Source organism: Protopterus annectens, chromosome 6.part1, assembly GCF_019279795.1.
Source record: "Protopterus annectens isolate FY-2018-M chromosome 6.part1, PAN1.0, whole genome shotgun sequence".
Classification (NCBI taxonomy): Eukaryota; Metazoa; Chordata; order Ceratodontiformes; family Protopteridae; genus Protopterus; species Protopterus annectens.
The window spans coordinates 368,726,227-368,751,701 of NC_056738.1; the positions used below are offsets into that span (position 1 = coordinate 368,726,227).

Sequence of the window (25,475 nt, forward strand, 5' to 3'; positions counted from 1 at the left end):
AAATTATTAGATGCACCATTACAGCATGATACTTTGTTTGGTACTAAAGCAGAAGAGGTGTTGAAAAAATGGAAGATAAAGCAAAATCCATGCAGACAGTCAAGGATTTCTTACAGGTACAGCCACCCAGGTTTAGCAGGAACTGGCTTTCTAAAAATTGGTCCTTTCCAGTGTCAGACAGGCCACAAAGAGGCAGATACAGGCGTCCCAGAGGCAGATCTCAGCCCCAAGGCTCATACAGGCCTAAACAATGGAGTGCTCCTACCTCCAAAAGCGGAGAAGACAAATCACAGCCTTACAGAAAACAGTCCCAATGACTTTCCTCTACCACATCCAAGCACTTTTCTTTTGGCAACCCCCTTAGGGAGAAAACTAGCACTTTTTTCATCAAATTGGCAAATGGTTACCCAAGACAAATGGGTCCTGAACATAGTGTCCCAAGGCTACAAGTTCCATTTTCACACTCTACCAAGGTCAAAAGGTATGCCAGACCTGCCACACAATCAATGGGCAGAGGCACGAAAACAAATTACAGCCCTCATGGACATGAGGGCCATTCAGCAAGTACCACAACAAGAGCAGGGGCAAGGATTTTACTCCAGACTTTTCCTAGTACCCAGAAAGGACAAAACCTGGAGACCAATACTGGACCTGTCTATACTAAATACGTTTCTGGAAGTTCCAAAATTCAGGATGCTGATCTACAGCAGCTACTGCCCATGCTGGGCAAGAAGGCTTGGCTCGTAACGTTGGACCTAAAAGAGGCATACCTGCATGTCCCTATCAGACAGTCTTGCAGAAGATACCTCAGATTCATAGCTGGCTCAATGCATTACCAATTCTCTGCACTGCCCTTTGGCTTATCTACTGCACCTAGGGTCTTCACAAAATGCCTGGCACCAGTAATTGTGTTTTGCAGACAAAAAGGAATTCAAATATATCCCTACTTGGATGATTGCCTAATTCAAGTAGAGAACAAAGATATTCTTCTAAAGCATCTGGCATTTGTAAAGAGATTATTAATTGGCCCAGGGTACACAGTAAACGAAAAGAAATCAAAACTAGTGCCCTCTCAAGAGATATTATTCCTGGGTGCAAGCTTAAATACAACTGCCCAGATGGCTTATCTCACGCCAGACAAACAAAAGCATCCGACTACTTACTTCAGGAAATTGGCAACAAAAACCCACTTATCTGCAAGGAAAATCCTGCAGGCCTTGAGTTTCAAGGCATCCTACATTCTACTAATTCCATATGCCAGACTGCACATGAGGAAACTACAATGGTATCTAAAAAGTATTTGGACTCAGCATTGCCACAGCCTGGAGACAGTAATTGCACTAATTCCCTGCCTGCAACAGGAGTTTCGATGGTGGGCAGAAGCCTGTCACCACAGCAAGGGTCTGCCATTCTGCCTACCCACAGCCAGACAGACACGGACAACGGATGCATCAGATTATGCCTGGGGGGCCCATATGGCAGGAAAATGTATTGAAGGCACATGGCCTGCAAACCAGATGCATCTTCACATCAATCAAAAAGAGATGCTAGCTGTTCAAAATGCCCTGACAGCTTTCAAGGACCTGCTTCATTCAGGACAGTTACTGATAAAGACAGTCAACACTACAGTCATGTGGTTCATAAACAAGCAGGGAGGTACACATTCCTACCCCCTCTGCGCACAAGCAATGACCTTATGGGACACAGCATTGGCTTTTCAAGTTCACCTGCAAGCACAATTCCTGCCAGGAAAAACAAATACTCTGGCAGATTTAACTAAGCAGAAACCTCATGGATCCCCATGAATGGAAACTGGATCCACAAGTCTTCAGCATGATAATAAGGAAATGGGGATGCCCAGACATAGATCTATTTGCCTCCCCTCACAACTGCCAATTGCAGAGATTTTGCACAAGGATTTATCACAAGCAAGCATGGAAAGTGGACGCCCTATCCTTCAGCTGGAAAACTCTAACAGTATATGCCTTTCCTCCACTGCCTCTCCTACCCAGGGTACCCCTAAAGGTCAGACAAGAGAAGCCAAAAACGATACTGATTGCACCAGACTGGCCACGCCTGCACTGGTACCCAGTCCTAAAGAGCTTGTCTCAAGGTCCAGCATGGATATTGCCTCAAACTTTTCACTTGCTGACCCAACAAAACAAACAGATCCTGCACAGCCAACTCAGGACCTTAAATCTGGCAGCATGGCGGATAATGTAGCCATTCAGAACACTCCTCTTTCAAAAGCTGTTTTGGATGTTATCTTGGAGGCCAGGAGGCCCAGTACCAGAAAATCTTATGCAGAGAAATGGAAGAGATTCTGTGCTTGGAACCAGGAACAAGGCATTGGCACGTGTGTACCAAATATCCCTCAGATTTTACAATACTAACTGAGATGCTGAACAAAGGCCTTTCTTTCTCATCAATTAAGATTCATGCCTCTGCCATTTCAGCCCATTACAATGCGGAACCACCTATCTTTTCTCATCCTTTAATAAGGCAGTACCTCAGAGGGGTCATAAACATTAGGCCTCCAAAGAGAGCACCAATTCCGGCCTGGGACCTCAATTATGTTCTGGAAAAACTCACACTGCTTCCTTTCGAGCCAGCATCAACAGCAGATATAAAATCCTTATCCTGGAAAACAGCTCTGCTCCTAGCAATAACCTCTGCAAGGTGAGTCTCAGTGTTACAAGCACTCATGGCTGTGGAACCTTTCATCATTTTTCATCCAGACAGGGTTTCTCTGAGGACAAACCCTACATTTATGCCTAAGGTGGTGTCCAGTGTGACCCTCAACCAAACCATTCACTTACCTACCTTTTATCCAAATCCACAGAACAAGGGTGAGAAAATTCTGCATTCCTTGGACATACACAGGCAGCTACGCTTCTACTTGGACAGAACTAAAGCTTTCAGAAAGACTGAGCAACTTTTAGTGTCATATGCTGCGGGATCACAAGGAAAGGCTATCTCAAAACAGACTATTTCTAAATGGATAGGCCATTGCATCCGTTTCTGCTTTTCTCAACATGGCAAATCAGTGCCTAAGGGCATTAGGCCTCATTCCACCAGAGCAGCAGCCACTTCAGCAGCCTTCCTCAGGGGAGTACCAACCAAAGATATCTTAGAGGCTGCAACCTGGAGTTCAGTGCACACCTTCACTAAGCACTACCACTTACCTCTTTACTGTAAGTCCAGAGCAGGCTTTGCCACTGCAGTCCTGCAGGGCCTCATAGCTTCTCCTAATCCTATTTAGCCCAGCCACCCATCCTCAGCTTTGGGATTCAACCCAAGAGTAATGACTGCAACAGTGAAACACAATGAACGTAGTACAGTTGTGTACCTACCATAAATGTAGATGTTCGAGTGTATTCACTGTTGCAGTCCAGGTTACCCACCCACCATCCCCCTTTTTTTTGCTGGGTCTATCTGCACTTCTCTATCCTATACAACCTATTTGGTGTATTTGCTTGTAGATGAAGGAAATGTTATTTTTGTGCATGCATTTTATTGGCATATTTTTCAGCCTACCAATTTGGGGGCACCTGACATCTGGGGCAAGAAAAACTGAAGAAAATGGCGTCAGCTGCATCTTGTATACCCCTGGCGCACTGACGTCAGGGAAGAGGCGACAGCAACCGACGCCGGACCTAGACTTTGGAATTCTGGCCGACTGAGGGTAGCCTGTCAGCAGGATAACCCAAGAGTAATGACTGCAACAGTGAATACACTCGAACATCTACATTTATGGTAGGTACACAACTGTACTTTTCCTCTCCCAACCTAGCAGCTCATCATTACTTCCAGAAAGTCTGAATTTCTACTTTTCTTTTTAGCAACAGATAGTTTCAGAAAATGGGTTTTGATTCACGGTTACACTTTGCAATGAGAGGAAATTCCTGCTTTCCAGGGGTAATTCCTCATCATCCAGACCAAACTCTTTTATTTCCACCTATCTTTAATCACATGCTGTTCCAGAGAGTGATAGAACCAGTTCCCCTTCCCAGGTGGGAAGGGCATTTTAATCAAGGATGTTTTTAGTGCCAAAGAAAGAAAACGCTTGGAAACCACTTCTTCCTAAACCCGTTTGTGATGGTGTCCAAATTCAAAATGATGTTGGTTCACAGTCTGTTACCTCTTCTTTCTCATACATGTTTCCTGGTAACAGTAGATTTAAAAGATGCTTATCACATTCCTGTTCATCCAGAATTCAGGTGTTTCTTAAGTTTTTGTGTGTCTGGATTACATTTTCATTTTCCTGCCTTACCATTTAAACTGTCCACTGCACCAGGAGTGTCCACAAAGTATGTAGCTCCAGTTATAGCTTATTGCAGGCTACAGGGTATCCATATTTTTCCTTGCTTTTCCTTGCAACATCTTTTTCAAAGTGTATCTCTCTCTCGCTTATGTGCAATATCTGTTACACAAGCTGGGATTCCAAAAGAACATTCAGAAGTCTTTCTTGACTGCTTCTTACATGATTGTTTTTGGGATGTCACCTAGACACTTCCATTCAAACACCATTTTTTTTCACAGGAAAAATAGATCTATATTTAGATCTGTCCTTCCTTCCCCTTCTCTCTCTCTCTCTCTCTCTCTAGCAGGGTGCAAGGGTGTTGCGGGGTTAACTGGAAACATCCCTAAACCATACACACAGCAGACTCATCCAATAGACAGTCTGAGTCCATTCAGTCCACCCACTATTTAGCATAGACTGTGTACCACCTCTGCCCTTGTGCTTTAAGTAAGTGTTAGAGGCATCCAGTCTTCTGTGTATTTTAGCTTTTATAGTGACTGTTCTGGAAACAAGTGCTTCATTGTCCTAGTTTGTAGTCAGTAGCTTTGTAGTCTGTAAACCCTCCTCCACTGACATCCTGCTGGTCAGTTTTTACTCTCTACTTCTTAAACACTGGCATTCACTCATACTGCTCTTACTCAGACTGTTTCTTTCTCTAATACTTCACTTTTTCTAGACTTGCTATTCCCTTTATTTTATATTCCTCTGTGTTTCTTTAGCGGAACTACATGCCTTCAAGGAAGTCACCCTTGGTCTCCCCCTTCCTTTCTTATTTCTCTTTGCCCAAGACCGTTATTAAACATCTTTCAACTCTGAGCTAGTATTTGTGCATAGTCAACATTGATTCCTTGCATTCAGCTGTCTGTTTGGTGTCTTTTTGTTCTCCTATAAAAGTGTCCCTTCAAACAAATAGATATGAACACTAGTCTGTGGGCTATATTTTTATGTAAATTATAATTGTTATGGCAGCCTAAAACAAAGAACTTTGTCCACTATACTAGCTCTATCTTCTTAAACCACAGGTAGAACCATTGATGTTCTTCGTGTTTCACTGTTGCAGTCATTACATTTAGGTTTTGTCATTAGGAGGCATGCTTGGTTAAAGGAACAAAATCTGCCTTATCATGACAAAGCAAAATTATTAGATGCTCCATTACAGCATGATACCCTGTTTGGTGTTAAGCAGAAGAGGTGTTAAAGAAAATGGAGGACAAAGCTAAATCTATGCAAACGGTCAAGGAATTCTTACAGGTACAGCTTCCTAGGTTTAGCAGACACTGGCCTACAAAGAATTGTTCCTTTCCAGTGTCAGACAGACCTCAAAGGGGCAGATCCAGGCCCTAGAGGCAGATCCCAGCCACAAGGTTCAGACAGATCTAAGCAGTGGGGTGATTCTACCTCCAAAAGCGGAGAGGACAAATCACAACCATACAGGAAACAGTCCCAATGACTTCCCCCTGCCTGTACCAAGCACTTGTCTTCTGGCAGCACCCTTAGGGGGAAAACTAGCACTTTTTCTCGAAATTGGCACATTATTACCCAGGACAAATGGGTTCTAGACATAGTGTCACAAGGTTACAAGTTTCACTTCCATACCCTGCCAAGGACAAACGGTTGGCCAGACCTGCCAAAAAATCAATGGGCAGAGGCTCAAAAACAAGTTGCATCTCTCATGCACATGGGGGCTATTCAACAAGTGCCACAGCAAGAGCAGGGACAAGGATTTTACTCAAGACTGTTCTTGGTACCCAGAAAGGACAAAGCATGGAGACCAATTCTGGACCTATCTATTTTAAACACTTACCTGGATATACCCAAATTCAAGATATTGACCTTGAAGCAACTTCTGCCCATGCTGGGCAGCAAGGCTTGGCTCGTGACTTTAGACCTAAAAGAGGCATACCTGCATGTCCCAATCAGACAATCATGCAGAAGATACCTCAGATTCAAAGCTGGCTCAAAGCATTACCAATTCTCTGCACTGCCCTTTGGCTTATCTACTGCGCCCAGGGTCTTCACAAAGTGCCTGGCACCAGTAATTGCTTTCTGCAGACAAAGAGGAATACAAATATACCGTTACTTGGACGACTGCCTCATTCAAGCAGAGAACAAGGACATTCTACTACAGCATCTGGCATTTGTGAATAAACTTTTAACATGCCTAGGGTATACAGTCAACGAAAAGAAATCAAAACTGGTACCCCCACAAGAGATAATATTCCTGGGTGCAAGCTTAAATACAACTGCCCAGATGGCTTATCTCACACCAGACAAACAAAGACAACTGACTACCTATTTCAAGGAAATGGCAACAAAGGGCCAGTTATCTGCAAGAAAAATTCTGCAGGCTTTGGGCTTCATGGCATCCTGCATCCTACTAATTCCATATGCAAGACTGCATATGAGAAAACTTCAATGGTACCTAAAAAGTGTCTTGGTACAACATTGCCACAGCCTGGAAACAATGATTTCTCTCATTCCCTGCCTGCAACAGGAGTTTCGATGGTGGGCAAAGGCTAGTCACCAAAACAAGGGACAGCCATTCTCAATACCCCCAGCCAGGCAGAACCTTACGACGGATGCATCAGATTATGCCTGGGGCGCCCACATGGCAGGAAGAGGTATTCAGGGCATCTGGTCCGCAAACCAAATGCATCTGCATATCAATCAAAAGGAGATGCTAGCTGTTCAAAATACCTGATAGCCTTCAAGGACCAAATTCATCCGGGACAACTTCTGATAAAGACAGACAACACCACAGTCATGTGGTACATAAACAAGCAGGGGGCACTCACTCTTACCCCCTTTGCCAGACTAGCCATGGCTTTATGGAACACAGCATTGACTTACCAAGTTCATCTGCAGGTGCAATTCCTGCCAGGAAAGGAAAATACTCTGGCAGACGAACTAAGCAGAAACCTCATGGATCCCCTCGAGTGGCACCTGGATCCACAAGTCTTCAGCATGATAACAAAGAAATGGGGACACCCGGACATAGATCTGTTTGTCTCCCTCACAACAATCAACTGAAATGATTATGCACAGGGACTTATCACAGACAAGCATGGAAAGTGGACGCTTTATCTTTCAGCTGGACAAACCTGTCAGTATAGGCCTTTCCTCCACTGCCTCTCCTCCCCAAAGTAGTCCTAAAGGTCAGACAGTAGAAATCAAAAATGATTCTGATTGCCCCAGACTGGCCACGCCAGTACTGGTATCCAATCGTAAGGAGCTTGTCTCAATGCCCAGCCTGGACCTTACCTCAAGTACCTCATCTACTGTCCCAGCAAAACAATCAGATTCTGCACAGCCAGCTCAGGACCCTAAACCTGGCAGCATGGCAGATAATATAGCCATACAAAGCACACCTCTCAGTAAAGCTGTGATGGATGTCATTTTAGAAGCCAGAAGGCCTAGTACTAGAAAATCCTATGCTGGAAAATGGAAGAGATTTTGTGCTTGGAACCAAGCTCAAGGAACTGATACAGCTGTCCCAAATATTCCTCAGATTTTGCAATACTTAACTGAGGTGCTGGACAAAGGCCTATCTTTCTCATCAATTGAAATCCATGCCTCTGCCATTTCGCTCATTACAATACAGAGCCACCACTCTTTTCTCATCCTTTATTAGGGCAGTATCTCAGAGGAGCCAAAATTTAAGGCTTCTAAGGAGAACACCAACACCTGCATGGAACCTCAATTATGTCTTGGAAAAACTCTCCTTATCTCTTTTGAGCCAGCTGCTACTGCAGATACAAAGTTTTATCTTGGAAAACTGCTCTGCTCCTAGCAATAACTTCTGCAAGGCGAGTGTCAGAGCTACAGGCTCTCATGGCTGTGGAACCATTTATCATTTTTTATCTGGACAGGGTCTCTCTGAGGACAAACCCTACATTTATGCCTAAGATAGTATCCAGTGTAGCCCTTAACCAAACTATTCATTTGCCAACTTTTTATACAAATCCACAGAACAATGGAGAGAAAATTCTGCATTCTTTGGACACACAGACAACTTAGATTCTACTTGGATAAAACTAAAGTTTTCAGAAAGACAGAACAGTTACTAGTGGCATATGCTTGAGGATCACAAGGAAAGGCGATCTCCAAACAGACTATTTCAAAGTGGATAGGTCACTGCATTCGTTTCTGCTACTCTCAGCATGGCAAACCTGTGCCTAAAGACATTAGGCTGCATTCAACCAGAGCTTCAGCCACTTCTGCAGCCTTTCTCAGGGGAGTACCAACCAAAGACATTTTAGAGGCTGCTACTTGGAGTTCAGTGCATACCTTTACAAAACATTACAGTTTGCCACTTTACTCTAAATACAGGGCAGGCTTTGCCACTGCAGTTCTGCAGGGCCTCATAGCTGCCCCTAATGCTATTTAGTTCCATTCTCCCATCCATAGCTTTGGGAATCTATCCAAATGTAATGACTACAACAGTGAAACACGAACATAGTACAGTTGTGTACACTTACCATAAATGTAGATGTTAGAGTGTATTCACTGTTGCAGTCCAGGTTACCCACCCACCATCCCCCTTATTTTTGCTGGAACTTATCTTTCCTTCTCTGATCTATACAGCCTATGTGGTGTATTTGCTTATAGATGAAGGTAAAGTTTATTTTGATGCATGTATGTGTTACTTACATATATTTAGCATACCTTTTAGGGGGCACCTGACATCTGGGGCAAGAAAAACTGAGGAAAATGGCGTCGGCTGCATCTTTTATACCCCTGATGACCTGACGTCAGGGAAGGGGTGACAGCACCCGACGCAGGACCCAAGACTTTGGAATTCAGGCCGACTGAGGGCAACCTGTCAGCAGGATAACCCTAAATAAGTAATGGAGCATCTAATAATTTTGCTTTGACGTGATCGGGCAGATTTTGTTCCTTTAACCAAGCATGCCTCCTAATGACAGAACCTAAATGTAATGACTGCAACAGTGAATACACTCGAACATCTACATTTATGGTAAGTGTACACAACTGTACCCCTGACGTACTGGCGTCAGTCTAATGCGCCGTGACCGACGTCAGCCATACTTTGGTATTCGGGCCGACTGGACAGCGGACTACCCTATAGTTAGGACTGCAGCAATGTGGATCCTCGAACATCTACATTTATGGTAGGTACAAAACTGTACTTTGTGTACCTACCATAAATGTAGATGTTCGAGTGTATTCACTGTTGCAGTCCAGGTTACCACCACCATCCCCTTTTTTTTGCTGGGTCTATCTGCACTTCTCTATCCTATACAACCTATTTGGTGTATTTGCTTGTAGATGAAGGAAATGTTATTTTTGTGCATGCATTTTATTGGCATATTTTTCAGCCTACCAATTTGGGGGCACCTGACATCTGGGGCAAGAAAAACTGAAGAAAATGGCGTCGGCTGCATCTTGTATACCCCTGGCGCACTGACGTCAGGAAGAGACAGCAACCGACGCCGGACCTAGACTTTGGAATTCTGGCCGACTGAGGGTAGCCTGTCAGCAGGATAACCCAAGAGTAATGACTGCAACAGTGAATACACTCGAACATCTACATTTATGGTAGGTACACAACTGTACTTTTCCTCTCCCAACCTAGCAGCTCATCATTACTTCCAGAAAGTCTGAATTTCTACTTTTCTTTTTAGCAACAGATAGATGTTCTTCATTCCACATTGCTGCAGTCCTAACTATTGGGTAGTCCGCTGTCCAGTCGGCCCGAATACCAAAGTATATGGCTGACGTCGGTCAGGGCGCATTAGACTGACGTCAGTACGTCAGGGTACTAATGCGCATGACCGACGTCATATCCTCAGTCTTTTTTGCCGCATGGTCCGATGCAGAAGCAATTTTGCGAGTGCAGGTTGGCGTTCTGAAAATTTCTGAAGCCAGAGTTTCAGACCGAATCAAAGTTGGCTAAGTACCCGTTGGGAATATTTTGGTTTTCTTGCCTCAGTATTTAACGGATGTCAGAAAAAGTGAATAACTGTATTTCTTGTGGGAAACAGATACCTCATAGGGATTACCATACTTTGTGTATACCTTGTTTAGGGCCTGAGCACGACGTTGTTGGATGCCGTTCTTGTGCTAGATTTAACAAGCACTATTAAGAGAAGGTTAGACTGTGCCAGGTTAGTGTTTGGGAAGCGTTGTAACTATAAAATGCCGTCGGATGTTCCGGCCGGACTTCGGCTAAAAGCAAGGACAAAACAGCAAAGCCTAGGGGAAGAACCGACAGTCCCAGGCGTCGGTTCTTTGAGCTCAGTGGAGCGGAGGTTTTGCCAGGTGTTTCTTTGGAGTCTCAGGGAGAGACTTTATTGTTACAGGATGTTTCCTCTCAGGAAGTAGGCCAGGCTGAGGGGGCTTCTCAAGTGGCTGTTCTTCCCTCACTTCCTAAGGTGGTTAGGGCCTCCCCTTCTGTTTCCAAGGCTTCCTTAAGGGGCAGGCCAAGTTTTGCTTCAGTGGGGGTTTCTCCTACCGCTTCAGGGTCTTTGCCTAAGAAACATATGCTTAAAATGGCAGAGGATTTGATTACTATGATAAGGGGTTCTATGCCCCCTCCTGATAAGAGGCCTAGGGTGGAACCTGAGCTTGAGAGTTTTGAGCAATGCTCGGAGGCTTCTGAGTCTTCGGCTGAAGACTTGCAGGAGTTCCCTCCTTATTCTGATTCTGATGTGGATGATTCTACTCCGTCAGCTTCTCCTCCTGAGGATTTTTCATTTTCAGAGACTTTGCATTCCATGAGGGAGCATTTTAAATGGGAAGGCCAAGATTTCTCTGATTCCAGGAAAAGGCTTAGGGAGTTCTTGTTTTTACCCCAGCATAGGCCTTTAGCTATACCTCCTGTTTTGAATGTGGTGGAAGATGTTTTTGCAGAGGCTTCCCTGAATCCTGATTCTTTGCCTCCTGCCCCTGTTAAACCGGATAGATATTATAGGGTGCCTGAAGCTCATAAGTATCTTTTTAAGAGTCCTAGGGCAGACCGGGAAACTGTCTCTCAGGAGCCTAAAGGTGTAAAGGCCTCAGTTGTTAAAATCCTGTCCCTCCTGATAAAGAGGCAAGGGCTTTGGATAGATGGGGAAAGAAAGTGTATACTTCTTCCACTTTAGCCATGAGGGCGTTGAATTGCCAGTTCCACATGTTAAAATATCAGAATTATCTTCTTTCACAGTTGAAATCTAAGGTGGATGCTCTAGGAAGGTATTGACTGTAAAGAGTTGCAGGATTTAGTTCATGTGTCTGAACAGGTGGGTAAACATTCCTTGCAATGTGGTTTTGATGCTGTACAGGCCTCCTCCAGGGTGGCTGCCACTGGTTCTGTTCTTAGGCACGCCTGGTTGAGAGATCAGAATTTAGCTGAGCATGTTAAGACAAGAATTTTGGATGCTCCTTTGCAATCTGATGTGTTGTTTGGTTCACCTGTGGAAGCAGTTTTGAAGAAAATGGAGGACAAGGCTAAATCTATGCAAACTGTTAAAGATTTTTTGCAGGTACAGCCTCCAGTTTAGTAGAAATTGGCCTGCTAAGGGTTGGACTTATCCTGCTTATGATTCCCAGTCTAGGGGTAGGTCTAGACGTGGTAGGGGCAGAGCTCAGGGTTCCTTTAGGCCTAGGACAGGGAGTTCACCTGCTCAGACTTCTGGTGAGGGCAGGGTCAGTCCTTTCGTAAGCAGACCCAATGACCTGCCTTTTCAGCTGCCAGTTCATTCTCGCCTGGCAGCACCGTTGGGAGGAAGGCTGTCTCTTTTCAAAGAAAATTGGGATTTAATTACCCAAGACAGATGGGTTCTGGATATCATTCACCACGGTTACAGGTTTTATTTCCATACCTTGCCTCCTTTCAAAGGCATGCCAGACATTCCTCCTCTACAAAGACAAGAGGCGCACAAGCAAATTTCTCTGTTACTCCAAATAGGGGCCATTCAGCCAGTTTCTGTGCCAGAAAGGGGCCTAGGATTTTATTCTCGCCTGTTCCTAGTACCAAAGAAGGGGAACACGTGGAGACCAATTTTGGATTTATCTATCCTCAACACTTATCTGGACATTCCCAAGTTCAAAATGTTGACGTTACAACAGCTTTTACCTTTACTGGGCAAAGATCACTGGATGGTAACTTTAGATCTCAAGGAAGCTTACCTTCATGTGCCTATAAGATTAAGTTGCAGAAAGTATCTGCGTCTTCGAGCTGGAAGTTCTCATTATCAGTTCTCTGCATTGCCCTTTGGCTTATCTACTGCAGAGTATTCACAAGGTTCTGGCTCCAGTGATAGCTTACTTCAGGCTAAAAGGATTCAAATCTACCCTTACTTGGGCGACTGCCTGATTCTGGCTCAAGAAGAAAAAGATCTTCTACAGCATGTGGACTATGACATAGCAGTGCTAGGGTGCCTAGGGTGTTGTGTGAGCGAAATGAAGTCCAGGCTGGTACCCTCTCAAGACATGTGCTTTCTGGGTGTGAGACTGAATACAGCAGCCCAGATGGCCTTTTAACCCGGACAAACAAAAGAATCTTTCCAGTTACTTCCATCAACTATCTCTCCAGTCCGGGCTGACTGCAAGGACAGTCCTTCAAGCCTTAGGGTTCATGGCATCTTGTATTCTGGTGCTTCCCAATGCCAAACTGCATATGAGGAAGCTACAATGGTATCTCAAAATGTATGGACACAGCACTGCCAGGATTTGGACACTGTCATTCAAATAATACCTTGCATTCAAAGGAATTTTGTGGTGGGCTCAGAATGTCACCTAAACAAGGGACTCTCTGTGACCCGGCCAGAGGCGAGTCAGATTCTAACGACAGATGCCTCAGACATTGCTTCGGGAGCTCATCTAAATGGAAAGTGGATACAAGACAAGTGGCCTGCCAGACTACAGCATCTACATATCAACATGAAAGAGATGTTAGCAGTCCAGTTTGCATTAATGGCTTTCAAGGAGTTACTTCATCCAGGGCAGGTGTTGATTCTAACAGACAACACAACTGTCATGTGGTACATCAACAAACAAGGGGGAACACATTCTTACCCATTGTGCAGGCAAGCAATGATTTTATGGGAGACTGCGCTCAGCTTGCAACTAACTCTTCAGGCATGGTTTCTGCCGGGAGCACAGAACTCCTTAGCAGATGTGTTAAGCAGACAAATAATGGATCCCCACGAGTGGAAACTGGATCTTCATGTATTTCAAAAATTGACAGTGTCATGGGGAACTCCAGACATAGATCTGTTCGCTTCTCCACTAAACAACCAGCTGCCAAAGTTTTGCACAAAGAAGTTTCATCACACAGCTTGGAAAGTGGACGCTCTTTCTTTCAGTTGGAAAAATCTTCATGTGTATGCGTTTCCACCTCTGCCTCTTCTTCCAAAAGTGCTTCTAAAGGTCAGACAAGACAAGCCAAGGATGATTTTAATAGCTCCAGATTGGCCTCGGCAGCACTGGTATCCATTACTGAGGAGTCTGGTAAAGAAGCCTCCATGGCCTTTACCCTTGATTCCACACCTGTTGTCTCAGAGAAGGTCACCTGCTCAATGTCAAACTTCACTCTCTTCATCTAACAGCTTGGCATATTCTGTTTTGAAAGGCAGCAGGTCTCAACTTCCTCAACAAGTTTTAAATGTGATTATGGAAGCCAGGAGACCTAGTACAAGAAAAGTGTACGCAGAGAAATGGAAGAGATTTTTATTTTGGAGTGCAGCAAACAATTTGGAGATTTCGGAGCCAAATCTGAGTGTGGCTCTTCAATATCTTACTGAGTTATTGAACAAAGGTTTGTCTTTCTCTTCCATTAAGATTCATGCTGCAGCAATTTCAGCTCACTATGATTGTGACCCACCATTGTTTTCGCATCCTTTGTTCAAGCAATTTCTTAGAGGGGCAAAGAATATAAGACCCCCACGTAGAGCTCCTACTCCTGCTTGGGATCTCAATTTTGTGTTGGAGAAACTTACTCTACAACCTTTTGAGCCTGCGGCTACTGCTGAATTGAAATACTTGTCTTGAAGACTGCTTTTTGTTGGCCATTACTTCTGCAAGAAGGGTTTCTGAATTGCAGGCCCTTATGGCGGTTGAGCCTTTTTGATTTTCCATAAGGACAGGGTATCATTACGTACTAATCCTTCCTTTATGCCTAAGGTGGTTTCTAGTGTGGCTTTAAACCAAACTATTCATTTGCCTACTTTTTATGCAGATCCCCAAAATAAAGGGGAAAAGATTTTGCACACTTTAGATGTACACAGGCAATTGCGTTATTATTTGAGCAGGACTAAAGATTTTAGGCAGTCTCAGCAGTTGTTTATTTCTTTTGCTTTGAGTTCTCAGGGCAAGCCTGTGTCAAAACAAACTATTTCTAGATGGATTGGGTGTTGCATTTCATTTTGTTATTCCCATCATGGCAAGGAAATTCCAGCTGGGATTAGGCCTCATTCCACTAGGGCTACTGCCACTTCAACAGCATTTCTAAGGGGGGTAGCAACTAAGGATATTTTGGAGGCAGCTACTTGGAGTTCAGTGCATACTTTCTCTAAGCATTATCACCTTCCTCTCTACTCTAAGTCTAGGGCTGGTTTTGCCACTGCTATTTTGCAAGGCATGTTGTCAGTTCCTGCTTCCTTATGATTTGCCAGCCTCCCTTACCTCTGCTTTGGGATTCTACCCAATAGTTAGGACTGCAGCAATGTGGAATGAAGAACATAGTACAGTTTTGTACCTACCATAAATGTAGATGTTCGAGGATCCACATTGCTGCAGTCAATTTCTCCCTCCTTCCCTCTGTGTTTAGGGGTGGTTGTGCAGGTGAGGTTATATTTTGCTATTTTTGTATATTCTGTATATATATGTATATATTTTGATGCAGGTATGTTGGAAGTTTTTGGTTTTTGGCCTTATCTTTTCAGGGTCTTCTGACATCTGGGGCAAGAAAAGACTGAGGGTATGGCGTTGGGCATGCGCATTAGTACCCTGACGTACTGACGTCAGTCTAATGCGCCCTGACCGACGTCAGCCGTATACTTTGGTATTCGGGCCGACTGGACAGCGGACTACCCAATAGTTAGGACTGCAGCAATGTGGATCCTCGAACATCTACATTTATGGTAGGTACAAAACTGTACTTTTCAGAAAATGGGTTTTGATTCACGGTTACACTTTGCAATGAGAGGAAATTCCTGCTTTCCAGGGGTAATTCCTCATCATCCAGACCAAACTCTTTTATTTCCACCTATCTTTAATCACATGCTGTTCCAGAGAGTGATAGAACCAGTTCCCCTTCCCAGGTGGGAAGGGCATTTTAATCAAGGATGTTTTTAGTGCCAAAGAAAGAAAACGCTTGGAAACCACTTCTTCCTAAACCCGTTTGTGATGGTGTCCAAATTCAAAATGATGTTGGTTCACAGTCTGTTACCTCTTCTTTCTCATACATGTTTCCTGGTAACAGTAGATTTAAAAGATGCTTATCACATTCCTGTTCATCCAGAATTCAGGTGTTTCTTAAGTTTTTGTGTGTCTGGATTACATTTTCATTTTCCTGCCTTACCATTTAAACTGTCCACTGCACCAGGAGTGTCCACAAAGTATGTAGCTCCAGTTATAGCTTATTGCAGGCTACAGGGTATCCATATTTTTCCTTGCTTTTCCTTGCAACATCTTTTTCAAAGTGTATCTCTCTCTCTTATGTGCAATATCTGTTACACAAGCTGGGATTCCAAAAGAACATTCAGAAGTCTTTCTTGACTGCTTCTTACATGATTGTTTTTGGGATGTCACCTAGACACTTCCATTCAAACACCATTTTTTTTCACAGGAAAAATAGATCTATATTTAGATCTGTCCTTCCTTCCTTCTCTCTCTCTCTCTCTCTCTAGCAGGGTGCAAGGGTGTTCGGGGTTAACTGGAAACATCCCTAAACCATACACACAGCAGACTCATCCAATAGACAGTCTGAGTCCATTCAGTCCACCCACTATTTAGCATAGACTGTGTACCACCTCTGCCCTTGTGCTTTAAGTAAGTGTTAGAGGCATCCAGTCTTCTGTGTATTTTAGCTTTTATAGTGACTGTTCTGGAAACAAGTGCTTCATTGTCCTAGTTTGTAGTCAGTAGCTTTGTAGTCTGTAAACCCTCCTCCACTGACATCCTGCTGGTCAGTTTTACTCTACTTCTTAAACACTGGCATTCACTCATACTGCTCTTACTCAGACTGTTTCTTTCTCTAATACTTCACTTTTTCTAGACTTGCTATTCCCTTTATTTTATATTCCTCTGTGTTTCTTTAGCGGAACTACATGCCTTCAAGGAAGTCACCCTTGGTCTCCCCCTTCCTTTCTTATTTCTCTTTGCCCAAGACCGTTATTAAACATCTTTCAACTCTGAGCTAGTATTTGTGCATAGTCAACATTGATTCCTTGCATTCAGCTGTCTGTTTGGTGTCTTTTTGTTCTCCTATAAAAGTGTCCCTTCAAACAAATAGATATGAACACTAGTCTGTGGGCTATATTTTTATGTAAATTATAATTGTTATGGCAGCCTAAAACAAAGAACTTTGTCCACTATACTAGCTCTATCTTCTTAAACCACAGGTAGAACCATTGATGTTCTTCGTGTTTCACTGTTGCAGTCATTACATTTAGGTTTTGTCATTAGGAGGCATGCTTGGTTAAAGGAACAAAATCTGCCTTATCATGACAAAGCAAAATTATTAGATGCTCCATTACAGCATGATACCCTGTTTGGTGTTAAGCAGAAGAGGTGTTAAAGAAAATGGAGGACAAAGCTAAATCTATGCAAACGGTCAAGGAATTCTTACAGGTACAGCTTCCTAGGTTTAGCAGACACTGGCCTACAAAGAGTTGTTCCTTTCCAGTGTCAGACAGACCTCAAAGGGGCAGATCCAGACGCCCTAGAGGCAGATCCCAGCCACAAGGTTCGTACAGATCTAAGCAGTGGGGTGATTCTACCTCCAAAAGCGGAGAGGACAAATCACAACCATACAGGAAACAGTCCCAATGACTTCCCCCTGCCTGTACCAAGCACTTGTCTTCTGGCAGCACCCTTAGGGGGAAAACTAGCACTTTTTTCTCGAAATTGGCACATTATTACCCAGGACAAATGGGTTCTAGACATAGTGTCACAAGGTTACAAGTTTCACTTCCATACCCTGCCAAGGACAAACGGTTGGCCAGACCTGCCAAAAAATCAATGGGCAGAGGCTCAAAAACAAGTTGCATCTCTCATGCACATGGGGGCTATTCAACAAGTGCCACAGCAAGAGCAGGGACAAGGATTTTACTCAAGACTGTTCTTGGTACCCAGAAAGGACAAAGCATGGAGACCAATTCTGGACCTATCTATTTTAAACACTTACCTGGATATACCCAAATTCAAGATATTGACCTTGAAGCAACTTCTGCCCATGCTGGGCAGCAAGGCTTGGCTCGTGACTTTAGACCTAAAAGAGGCATACCTGCATGTCCGAATCAGACAATCATGCAGAAGATACCTCAGATTCAAAGCTGGCTCAAAGCATTACCAATTCTCTGCACTGCCCTTTGGCTTATCTATTGCGCCCAGGGTCTTCACAAAGTGCCTGGCACCAGTAATTGCTTTCTGCAGACAAAGAGGAATACAAATATACCGTTACTTGGACGACTGCCTCATTCAAGCAGAGAACAAGGACATTCTACTGCAGCATCTGGCATTTGTGAATAAACTTTTAACATGCCTAGGGTATACAGTCAACGAAAAGAAATCAAAACTGGTACCCCCACAAGAGATAATATTCCTGGGTGCAAGCTTAAATACAACTGCCCAGATGGCTTATCTCACACCAGACAAACAAAGACAACTGACTACCTATTTCAAGGAAATGGCAACAAAGGGCCAGTTATCTGCAAGAAAAATTCTGCAGGCTTTGGGCTTCATGGCATTCTGCATCCTACTAATTCCATATGCAAGACTGCATATGAGAAAACTTCAATGGTACCTAAAAAGTGTCTTGGTACAACATTGCCACAGCCTGGAAACAATGATTTCTCTCATTCCCTGCCTGCAACAGGAGTTTCGATGGTGGGCAAAGGCTAGTCACCAAAACAAGGGACAGCCATTCTCAATACCCCCAGCCAGGCAGAACCTTACGACGGATGCATCAGATTATGCCTGGGGCGCCCACATGACAGGAAGAGGTATTCAGGGCATCTGGTCCGCAAACCAAATGCATCTGCATATCAATCAAAAGGAGATGCTAGCTGTTCAAAATACCTGATAGCCTTCAAGGACCAAATTCATCCGGGACAACTTCTGATAAAGACAGACAACACCACAGTCATGTGGTACATAAACAAGCAGGGGGCACTCACTCTTACCCCCTTTGCCAGACTAGCCATGGCTTTATGGAACACAGCATTGACTTACCAAGTTCATCTGCAGGTGCAATTCCTGCCAGGAAAGGAAAATACTCTGGCAGACGAACTAAGCAGAAACCTCATGGATCCCCTCGAGTGGCACCTGGATCCACAAGTCTTCAGCATGATAACAAAGAAATGGGGACACCCGGACATAGATCTGTTTGTCTCCCCTCACAACAATCAACTGAAATGATTATGCACAGGGACTTATCACAGACAAGCATGGAAAGTGGACGCTTTATCTTTCAGCTGGACAAACCTGTCAGTATAGGCCTTTCCTCCACTGCCTCTCCTCCCCAAAGTAGTCCTAAAGGTCAGACAGTAGAAATCAAAAATTATTCTGATTGCCCCAGACTGGCCACGCCAGTACTGGTATCCAATCGTAAGGAGCTTGTCTCAATGCCCAGCCTGGACCTTACCTCAAGTACCTCATCTACTGTCCCAGCAAAACAATCAGATTCTGCACAGCCAGCTCAGGACCCTAAACCTGGCAGCATGGCAGATAATATAGCCATACAAAGCACACCTCTCAGTAAAGCTGTGATGGATGTCATTTTAGAAGCCAGAAGGCCTAGTACTAGAAAATCCTATGCTGGAAAATGGAAGAGATTTTGTGCTTGGAACCAAGCTCAAGGAACTGATACAGCTGTCCCAAATATTCCTCAGATTTTGCAATACTTAACTGAGGTGCTGGACAAAGGCCTATCTTTCTCATCAATTAAAATCCATGCCTCTGCCATTTCGGCTCATTACAATACAGAGCCACCACTCTTTTCTCATCCTTTATTAGGGCAGTATCTCAGAGGAGCCAAAAATTTAAGGCTTCTAAGGAGAACACCAACACCTGCATGGAACCTCAATTATGTCTTGGAAAAACTCTCCTTATCTCTTTTTGAGCCAGCTGCTACTGCAGATACAAAGTTTTTATCTTGGAAAACTGCTCTGCTCCTAGCAATAACTTCTGCAAGACGAGTGTCAGAGCTACAGGCTCTCATGGCTGTGGAACCATTTATCATTTTTTATCTGGACAGGGTCTCTCTGAGGACAAACCCTACATTTATGCCTAAGATAGTATCCAGTGTAGCCCTTAACCAAACTATTCATTTGCCAACTTTTTATACAAATCCACAGAACAATGGAGAGAAAATTCTGCATTCTTTGGACGTACACAGACAACTTAGATTCTACTTGGATAAAACTAAAGTTTTCAGAAAGACAGAACAGTTACTAGTGGCATATGCTTGAGGATCACAAGGAAAGGCGATCTCCAAACAGACTATTTCAAAGTGGATAGGTCACTGCATTCGTTTCTGCTACTCTCAGCATGGCAAACCTGTGCCTAAAGACATTAGGCTGCATTCAACCAGAGCTTCAGCCACTTCTGCAGCCTTTCTCAGGGGAGTACCAACCAAAGACATTTTAGAGGCTGCTACTTGGAGTTCAGTGCATACCTTTACAAAACATTACAGTTTGCCACTTTACTCTAAATACAGGGCAGGCTTTGCCACTGCAGTTCTGCAGGGCCGCATAGCTGCCCCTAATGCTATTTAGTTCCATTCTCCCATCCATAGCTTTGGGAATCTATCCAAATGTAATGACTACAACAGTGAAACACGAACATAGTACAGTTGTGTACACTTACCATAAATGTAGATGTTAGAGTGTATTCACTGTTGCAGTCCAGGTTACCCACCCACCATCCCCCTTATTTTTGCTGGAACTTATCTTTCCTTCTCTGATCTATACAGCCTATGTGGTGTATTTGCTTATAGATGAAGGTAAAGTTTATTTTGATGCATGTATGTGTTACTTACATATATTTAGCATACCTTTTAGGGGGCACCTGACATCTGGGGCAAGAAAAACTGAGGAAAATGGCGTCGGCTGCATCTTTTATACCCCTGATGACCTGACGTCAGGGAAGGGGTGACAGCACCCGACGCAGGACCCAAGACTTTGGAATTCAGGCCGACTGAGGGCAACCTGTCAGCAGGATAACCCTAAATAAGTAATGGAGCATCTAATAATTTTGCTTTGACGTGATCGGGCAGATTTTGTTCCTTTAACCAAGCATGCCTCCTAATGACAGAACCTAAATGTAATGACTGCAACAGTGAATACACTCGAACATCTACATTTATGGTAAGTGTACACAACTGTACTTTACTTTCTCCTTTAACTGTGCTCAATTCATTGTTTTTAGCAGTCCACTGCCTCCCGTCCTTAAGGTTATTTCACTTCTTGTGTAACCACTTTGAGTTCTGAGCCAGTAATTTTCACGAGCTGCAAATTTTATTATTGTTTTGCTGATCTGTGGAGGGGTTGGGGTGGCTTTTGGATTTTGCATTTCAAAGTGCATAGAAATCTCCTTATATTTAACTGTCCAAACAGTCAAGTGCAAATTTTTACTGTTACCGCCATTAGTCAGGTCAAAGTGATTGACAATCTCTTTGCCAAGTTTTCATCCCGCTTTTTTCTCCCTCGCTAACTCTCAGGCTCACTCCACTACCTTACCCTACCCCCAATTCCCACCCACTCCTTCTTACTCTGCATTTATTATTCGAACAGGAGGAGATACTAACCCCCTATTAGCCCCACTCGTAGTTTGATACAAGACAACTGTATAGTAGTCGAGGGGTACAAGCACAAGTATCGCAATTTTAGTATATACAATTATAGTAGCCTGGACATCGACTGCACATACTTTAGTTTGTTTAGTAAAGGTTTGAAGTTTGTACCTAGTAACAGAAGTCAAATTACAAATGTTCTGATTGACTTAAAGTTGTTTTTGAGAAAAAAGAACTTAGAATTATTAATGCACCACGAAAAAGGGCGGGGTACATGAACTTGATTAAGAGAAAAAGTGCTTACAATCCACCCCTTCACCCCCAGTTAAAAAACTTTGAAATTCAGGTAGAAAGGGAGCTTCGACAGGGTCTGAATAAGAAAAGAAGACAATATAATTTGAATAAGGAAGAACACGCCCTCCTGGATTTTTTAAGGAACAACTACCAAGTCAGGGTTATGAAACCCGACAAGGGGGGGGGTTGTCCTTATGGACAGTATTATTTATTCAAGCAAGATGTTGGATATGTTAAACAACACAGACAGATACTCTAGAGTTTCACATAATGAAATCAATATAGTCCATAGGAAGATTGATTTTATTCTTAAAGAACTGGTTGATGACATGATTAGTCAAGATACCTGTCACTTTTTAATTATGGACAAACCAATAGTACCATCTATTTTTGGTATACCCAAGGTCCATAAGGATGTGGACAACCTACCACTCAGACCAATTGTGGCAGCCACTAGGTCTAAAACTTACCGTTTGGCTAAATTTTTGGACCTAAGGGTAAAAAAGGTCTGGTCTGAGCAGGCGGGCATTCTGAAGGACTCTTGGGATTTTTTGAGAGGTATCAACAATGACCTATATAGTGACAAACTCATCTTTGTTCATTTAGATATCCAGGATTTATTTAATGTAATTCCTCACAAGTTAAGGTTAGAATGGTTCGAGGAACCTCTTAGAACCAAAGGAAGTTTTGACGAAAACAGTATCTTGGTGTTTATGGATTTAATGGATTTGGTACTAAGACACAATTTTCTGTATTTCGAGGGTGAGTTTTTTAGGCAGTCAAGTGGAGTAGCCATGGGGGCCAGTTCTGCCCCCATGTACGCTAACTTGGTATTGTCCATTTAGGAAGAGCAGTTTGTTTTTCATTCTGTTTATTCACAATATTGGAAATACTATCGACATTACTTGGATGATATTTGTATGTTTTGGATTGAACCTGTGGAGAAACAAATAGAATTTATTGAGTACGCCAGTAGTACTACTTATAGGTTCATAGGTTAGTACCAGGCTAACTGCCCTTGTGGGCCATTTTAAGCCTCGCCAATTACCCCATGTGAGAATCAAACTCTGCACCTTGTGTCTGCAAGGTAAACACTTTAACCATTATGCCATCCTCCCACTTCCTTAAATTTACCCATAGCTTTTCTAGGGAACACTTACAATATTTGGATGTGATGATTGAAAAGATACCTGAAGTCAGGAAATTTAAGTCCAACGTTTACAGAAAAGTTACTTTTTCCCTACTTATTTTACACTAGTGCCCACCCTTTCAAACAAAAGAAAGGAATTTTGAAAGGACAGTTCATTAGGAGTAGTAGGATGACGTCCCTTGATAGGGACTTCGATTTAGAAAGTAAGAAACTGAAAGAGATCTTTTTGGAAAGAAATTACCCCCTAGCTTTAATAGAAGAAGTATTGAATGAAGTAAAAAATGGAAGGGGGGAGATTTAGTCCCATCTTAGGGGTATTGGAACACACTGTAACCAACACAGAGAATACCCCTACCCCAGACACAAATTGGAGCAGTAATTTCATCTTGAATTTCAGTACTGACACTTATTTGGTTAAAGACATTATTTCTAGAAATTGGGGGAAGTTTGGGGACTATTCTGACTTGGACTTGTTATGGTGATATACACCCTAACCCAGGTCCTACCACTATCATAGCTACACAGCCTGATACACCAACAAATTCAATCACACAGACACTTACCAAGCCCCCCCAACTCTCCTGATAGCTCATCTTAATATTCGTAGCATCAATAACAAAAAAGCTCACCTGCATGCCCTTATTGATGTTTATTTCTTTGACATCCTCTGTCTGTCTGAAACATGGCTTAATCCATCAATACAAGACAGTGCAGTTCTACCCCCTGGCTATAATATCATAAGACGTGACCGTAACACTAAAAAAGGAGGAGGCGTAGCCATACTTTATAAGAATGGATTACAAGTTACCTTGTTAGACTCCAAACCTCCACTTTGCAACAATGCAGAAATTCTTCTAACTAAGGTTCAGCTTAACAAAAGCAAAGCCATATATCTATCATGTGTCTATCTTCCCCCAGGCAATAATATCAACACATTAGAGGCTATCCTCAGCTGGCTCTCAAGTAACTATCCCCAAGAAACCATTATACTTGGAGATTTTAACATTAACTGGGACTCCTGTATATCTGAGCAGCCTTCTACTCATATCAACTTATATGGTTTTACCCAAACTATAACATCCCCAACCCGCACCAATAAAACTAACAGCAAAACTAGTACCCTTGACTGGATACTCACTAATACCCCCCAACTAAACTATAAAACAGGCACCCTCCCTGAGGACATAAATGATCACTTGCTTACCTATTTAATCAGAACAAAAACTGTCATCCTAAACTCTGCCATCTGTAGAACTATTCGCACTATCAAAAATTTTAACCCTGCTCACTTTCAAGCTGAACTAGTCACCTGTGACTGGTCACCCCTGAAATACTTCCCGATAGATAATGCCGTGAAATACTTTAACTCTAAATTTCTAACCATTTTAGACAGCCATCCCCCATTACGCAAAGTTAGAATTAGAACCAAACCGGCACCATGGCTCACCAAAACGACCAAACAAAAAATCCTCCAAAGAAATAAACAATAGGCCAAATGGCGCTCAACAAAAAGCTCCTCAGACCACCTGCAATTCAGACAGCTAAGAAATGAAACAAAAAAAGCCATATTAGCCGATAAAAGAAACTACTACTACCAACTACAACAAACCAACCAAAATAATCCCCAAAAATTCTGGCGAGGTATCAATAACCTCCTACACCCTGAATGCTCAAGTACTCCCTCTCCCTCTGGCTCTGATCACAACAATCCCATCCAAATAGCTGACTCATTTAATACTTTTTTCACTGAAACCATACAATCCCTAGCCAACCAGCTATCCCTTAGCATCCCAGGCTCTGCCACAACCTTTACCAATAATTCTCATCAATTTCATTTTCAGCCAGTGCCCACTTCACTTATCTGTAACCTCATACAGAAACTTAAACCCACTATTCTCTCTGCTGATAAATTACCCGCAGAATACCTGCAAAAAGCTGCTAAAGTCATAGCCTACCCCATATCCATCCTCATTAACAGAACTATTTCTGAAGGATCTATTCCCCTAATCTGAAAAGTCTCTCACATAATTCCCCTGCATAAGGGCGGTAACTCCAAAGAGTTGTCCAATTATAGGCCCATAGCTATTCTATCGCCTTTGGCAAAATAATGGAGAAATGTATACACATACAACTGTTAACCTACCTACTCGATCACAATTTATTAGCACCCTGTCAACATGGCTTTAGACCATTTCATAGCACCACCTCTGCTCTCTTATCCTTCACTAACCATATTAACAGCAATCGTAATATTGATACTCTATCCTCAGCTGTTTTTATTGACCTGTCCAAAGCATTTGACATGGTGAATCACCACCTCCTTATAGACACACTCAAAAACCTGTCATTGGACAACCATACTATACAATGGTTCCAATCATACCTACATAACAGGCAACAGGCTGTACTATGGGAAAATACTTTATCTTCCCACGTCCCAGTCACTCTAGGGGTCCCGCAAGGATCTATATTAGGCCCATTACTCTTCTCCATCTTTACAAATGACCTTCATTCTGTAATTCCTCAAGCTGACTGTATCCAATACACTGACGACTCCACACTCATATGCGCTGCTGCTTCTCCATCAGAACTTCAGTCACTAACCCAAATGACCTTTAGTACAGTTGAAAACTGGCTCCTACAAAGACGTCTTATCCTTAACCCCAAAAACAAAAATGCTACTATTTACCCCCACCATAGAACCTCCCACTTAACTTTACTATAACTTAAAATGATGGAACTATAATATCTCCTGAACCAACCACCAA

General features: G+C 43.0%; 1 protein-coding gene across 1 annotated transcript in view; it reads left to right on the top strand.

The window, feature by feature from the left end:
* Positions 1-25,475, top strand: part of FRMD8 (FERM domain containing 8) — a 1,254,366-nt gene that overhangs the window by 669,715 nt on the left and 559,176 nt on the right. The window lies entirely within an intron of this gene.